General features: G+C 53.3%; 1 long non-coding RNA gene across 1 annotated transcript; it reads right to left on the minus strand.

The window, feature by feature from the left end:
* Positions 1-860: 860 nt before the first annotated feature.
* On the minus strand, positions 861-4,540 carry LOC135536855 (uncharacterized). The gene is made up of 3 exons (XR_010455079.1): positions 4,487-4,540; positions 1,005-1,056; positions 861-923 (listed from the first exon to the last, which is right to left on the minus strand). It is a non-coding gene; the product is annotated as an uncharacterized LOC135536855 (long non-coding RNA).
* Between the last annotated feature and the right edge of the window lie 493 nt (positions 4,541-5,033).

A 5,033-nucleotide genomic window follows, 5' to 3' on the forward strand; every position in this document is an offset into this window, starting at 1 on the left:
GCTCTTTCATGTGGCCAGGACAAGTGACCTCAGAGGTTAGGAAAGGTCATGACACCACTATCGCATGACTTCCTGTCCAGGAGATGGAACAAACACATCCTCTCCTGACAGAACAACATTTCACCTTTGACCCGGGTGCCACATTTTCAATAACTTAAACGTCCCTCTCTCTCTCTTTCCCTCCACTATGTCAATATCTCTCTCTCTTACCCCCCTTTCCCACTCCCCCTCTCTCTCTCGCCCTCCCTCACAGAAGTAGGGGAGAGGTAGAAGGTGCCCTGGCATCCCCTTTGAAGCTAATGGTGGAATTAGGGACAGGAGGAGAGAGATGAGGAGTGGTAAAGAGAGGAGTGGATGGATGAAAGGGGGAGGTGGGTTAATGAGGTGTGTGTGTCCTCGACTGATGGTGGAGGGGGCAACAGGTGGGGGTCAGATTGGGGAAATGGCTCTATCTTTAGAGGAGGGGGGAGGTGTGTCCTCGACTGATGGTGGAGGGGGCAACAGGTGGGGGTCAGATTGGGGAAATGGCTCTATCTTTAGAGGAGGGGGGAGGTGTGTCCTCGACTGATGGTGGAGGGGGCAACAGGTGGGGGTCAGATTGGGGAAATGGCTCTATCTTTAGAGGAGGGGGGAGGTGGGGGGTGTGTCTGCACGTTTGGCCAGAGCCCTTCAAAGGGATTCCGATGATGACAGCGCTGTGACAGAAAAATAGAGCCGTCACCCGGGGAAACACAGCCGAGCCGTGTTGCCACGACGATGGGGCAGTTCCACCAACAGGATGTTCTGATCCTCTCCTTCTCACACACAAATAAAATGTTGTTGTTTGGTTGTTAAATGTCAATAGTAGACTGACCCAGCTATGGCCTCGTCTGCTTGTAGGGCCGAGACACTGGAATCCAGGAGATGTCTCTCTAAGTAACTCTCTGTGGAGAGAGAACACACCTTCAGAACCATCTCATCCAAGGGAACACGTTGAAATCAAACCGAGGGAAAGGGAGACGGACCTGTCTTGACGTCAGAGCCAAAGTAGACCAGGGCAGCAGGGAACAGGTCAGCCTGGAGAGAGAGAGAGAGAGACGCCCGTTTCAATCCACTTCTAACACTCAAACAGCTTCTTCACCAAACAGTGTGAAGTCGACCACTAACTGAAGGCTCATCGAGCGGCTGGGAAAACACCTTCACCGAGAGCCAAACAACAACCTGCATCACAAGCCCTGAAAGTCAAAGGTTTCCATGGTGCCGATGGCTGTAATGACTGACAGACTGGTGATTACAGGGTGGAAACAGACAGAGTTCAGTTATTATTCTGACTCTACTGTTTACCTGAGAGAGGTAGACAGACAGACCGTTAAACATATCTCTAGTGCTGTCTGCTGAGGATAGACACAGCCCCAAAACCTTCTCTCCCTGCCGTCCTTCCCACTTTGTCCTCTCTCTACCCCCCTCTGTCCTCAGTCCTCTTCTGTCCTCTCTTTACCTCTCTCCCCCTGTCCTCTCTGTCTACCCCTCTCTCTACCCCTCTACCCTCAGTCCTCCCTCTGTCTGCTCTCTACCCCCCTCTGTCGTTTCCCCACCCCCCTCTACTCTCAGTCCTCCCTCTGTCCTCTCTCTACCCCCCGCTGTCCTCAGTCCTCCCGCTGTCCTCAGTCCTCCCGCTGTCCTCAGTCCTCCCGCTGTCCTCAGTCCTCCCTCTGTCCTCAGTCCTCCCTCTGTCCTCAGTCCTCCCTCTGTCCTCAGTCCTCCCTCTGTCCTCAGTCCTCCCTCTGTCCTCAGTCCTCCCTCTGTCCTCCAGTCCTCCCTCTACCTCCCTCCCCACCCCTCTACCTACCCCTCTCCCCTCAGTCCTCTCTCTACCCCCATCCAGTCCTCTCACTCTACCCCCTCGTTGTCTCTCTACACCTCCTCCCTCTACCTACCCCTCTCCCCTCTACCTACCCCTCTCCCCTCAGTCCCTCCTCTCTACCTCTCTCCCTCCCAGTCCTTCTGGTTTCTATTATGGACAGAGCTGTTAGCTATTAGAGACTCTCTGAACCAGAAACAATGTGTAGCACTGGGACTAACAGACATTTCACCACTCTCTCCCTGGGCACAACATGCTCCCTTAGACTCTGGCCGTCTCCGTAGGCAGGGGAGATGGAGGAGGAGCTGCTATCAGAGGCTGCTGGGATGGGAACATTCCTTCTGTCACATCACACAAAGTCATCGAAGAATCTGTCTGTCTGTCTGTCTGCCTGTCGTCTGCCTCTCTGCTGTCTGTCTGCCTCTGCCTGTCTGTCTGCTCTCTGCCTGTCTGTCTGCCTTCTGCCTGTCTGTCTGCCCTCTCTCTGCCTGTCTGTCACCTCTGCCTGTCTGTCTGTCTGTCTGCCTGCCTGCCTGTCTGTCTGTCAGATGGCTCCAGAATCTCTCCAGACTGGTGTGTACTTCTAAGGGTGTAATCGTGGCGATCTCTACACTCCTGTGAATCTAATCCTTGCAACCTCACACATCAGACTCCCCCCATCTCTCCCTCCCCCTCTGTCTTCCTCCCTCCAGATCAAACAGTGGTGAAGGTCAGTAGGGCAGAAAATGGACACAGAGAGAGGAGGGAGGAGGGACAGGAGAGAAAAGAGCAACAGATAGAGAGAGAGGAAGAGGAGGACAGGAGAGAAAAGAGCAACAGAGAGGAGCACAGGAGAGAAAAGAGCAACAGAGAGAGGAGGAGGAGGAGCACAGGAGAGAAAAGAGCAACAGAGAGGAGGAGGAGGACAGGAGAGAAAAGAGCAACAGAAAGAGGAGGAGATGAGCACAGGAGGAGAAAAGAGCAACAGAGAGAGAGGAGGGATGAGCACAGGAGAGAAAAGAGCAACAGAGAGAGAGAGGAGGAGGAGGACAGGAGAGAAAAGAGCAAACAGAAAGAGGAGGAGGAGGACAGGAGAGAAAAGAGCAACAGAGAGAGGAGGAGGATGAGCACAGGAGAGAAAAGAGCAACAGAGAGAGAGGAGGAGGAGGACAGGAGAGAAAAGAGCAACAGAGAGAGGAGGAGAGGAGGAGGACAGAGAGAAAAGAGCAACAGAGAGGAGGAGGAGGAGGACAGGAGAGAAAAGAGCAACAGATAGAGGAGGAGGATGAGCACAGGAGAGAAAAGAGCAGCAGAGAGGAGGATGAGGCACAGGAGAAAAGAGCAACAGAGAGGAGGAGGAGGAGGACAGGAGAGAAAAGAGCAACAGAGAGAGATGAGGAGGAGGACAGGAGAGAAAAGAGCAACAGAGAGAGAGGAGGAGGGAGGACAGGGAGAGAGAAAAGAGCAACAGAGAGAGGAGGAGGAGGAGGACAGGAGAGAAAGAGCAACAGAGAGAGATGAGGAGGAGGACAGGAGAGAAAAGAGCAACAGAGAGAGAGAGGAGGAGGAGGACAGGAGAGAAAAGAGCAACAGACAGAGAGAAAAGAGGAGGAGGAGGAGAGCACAGGAGAGAAAAGAGCAACAGAGAGAGAGGAGGAGGAGCACAGGAGAGAAAAGAGCAACAGAGAGAGAGAGGAAGAGGAGGAGGACAGGAGAGAAAAGAGCAACAGAGAGGGAGGAGGAGGGAGGACAGGAGAAAAAGAGCAACAGAGAGAGGAGGAGGAGGAGCACAGGAGAGAAAAGAGCAACAGAAAGAGGAGGGAGGATGAGGACAGAGAGAAAAGAGCAACAGAGAGGAGGAGGATGAGCACAGGAGAGAAAAGAGCAACAGAGAGAGAGAGGAGGAGGAGGACAGGAGAGAGAAAAGAGCAACAGAGAGAGAGAGGAGGAGGAGGAGGACAGGAGAGAAAAGAGCAACAGAGAGAGAGGAGGAAGAGGAGGAGGACAGGAGAGAAAAGAGCAACAGGAGAGAGAGCAACAGAGAGAGAGGAGGAGGCACAGGAGAGAAAAGAGCAAAATAGAGAGAGGGAGGAGGAGGACAGGAGAGAAAAGAGCAAACAGAGAGAGAGGAGGAGGGAGGACAGGGAGAAAAGAGCAAATAGAGAGAGAGGAGGAGGAGGAGACGGAGAGAAAGAGCAAATAGAGAGAGAGTGAGGAGGAGGACAGGAGAAAAGAGCAAATAGAGAGAGATGAGGAGGAGGACAGGAGAGAAAAGAGCAACAGAGAGAGAGGAGGAGGAGGACGGGAGAGAAAAGAGCAACAGATAGAGGAGGAGGAGGAGCACAGAGAGAAAGAGCAACAGAGAGAGGAGGAGGAGCACAGGAGAGAAAAAGAGCAAACAGAGAGAGAGGAGGAGGAGGAAGAGGAGGACAGGAGAGAAAAGAGCAACAGAGAGAGAGATGTATTGTTCTGAAGCACATGATAATTCCTTGTGTTGTGTTGTTATTGTGTAGGGTTCATGTGATGTCTCCATGCTGTTTCAAACACACTACAACCCTAATTAATACTTTACACTGATTGGAGCAACAATACAAAAAGTTTACCAGTCCAATTTCATTCTGTTCTTTAGAGACATGGATAGTCTTATCTGTAGGGGGGGGGGCTTACCTGGAAGAGGGTGGCTGTTGGGTCCTCCAGAATGGTTTTAGGAGGAGCGATGACTGGAAGGGAGGAAAGAATCATTTTATATTTAAAATGAGAGAGATGGAGAGATTCTCCTCTCCCTCTCTGCCCCCCTCCCCTCCCCCCTGAGGACCTGAGCTCTAGGGGCCATGCCTCAGGACTCCTGGCTGTCCCTCCCCCCTGAAGACCTGAGCTCTAGGGGCCATGCCTCAGGACTCCTGTCTGTCCCTCCCCCCTGAGGACCTGAGCTCTAGGGCCATGCCTCAGGACTCCTGTCTGTCCCTCCCCCTGAAGACTTGAGCTCTAGGGGCCATGCCTCAGGACTCCTGGCTGTCCCTCCCCCCTGAAGACCTGAGCTCTAGGGGCCATGCCTCAGGACCTCCTGTCTGTCCCTCCCCCCTGAGGACCTGAGCTCTAGGGCCATGCCTCAAGAGTCCTGTCTGTCCCTCCCCCTGAGGACCTGAGCTCTAGGGCCATGCCTCAAGAGTCCTGTCTGTCCCTCCCCAGTCATGCTGCCAGTCGAGGTTCTGTA

The sequence above is a fragment of the Oncorhynchus masou genome, unplaced genomic scaffold, assembly GCF_036934945.1.
Source record: "Oncorhynchus masou masou isolate Uvic2021 unplaced genomic scaffold, UVic_Omas_1.1 unplaced_scaffold_6717, whole genome shotgun sequence".
Lineage (NCBI taxonomy): Eukaryota > Metazoa > Chordata > Actinopteri > Salmoniformes > Salmonidae > Oncorhynchus > Oncorhynchus masou.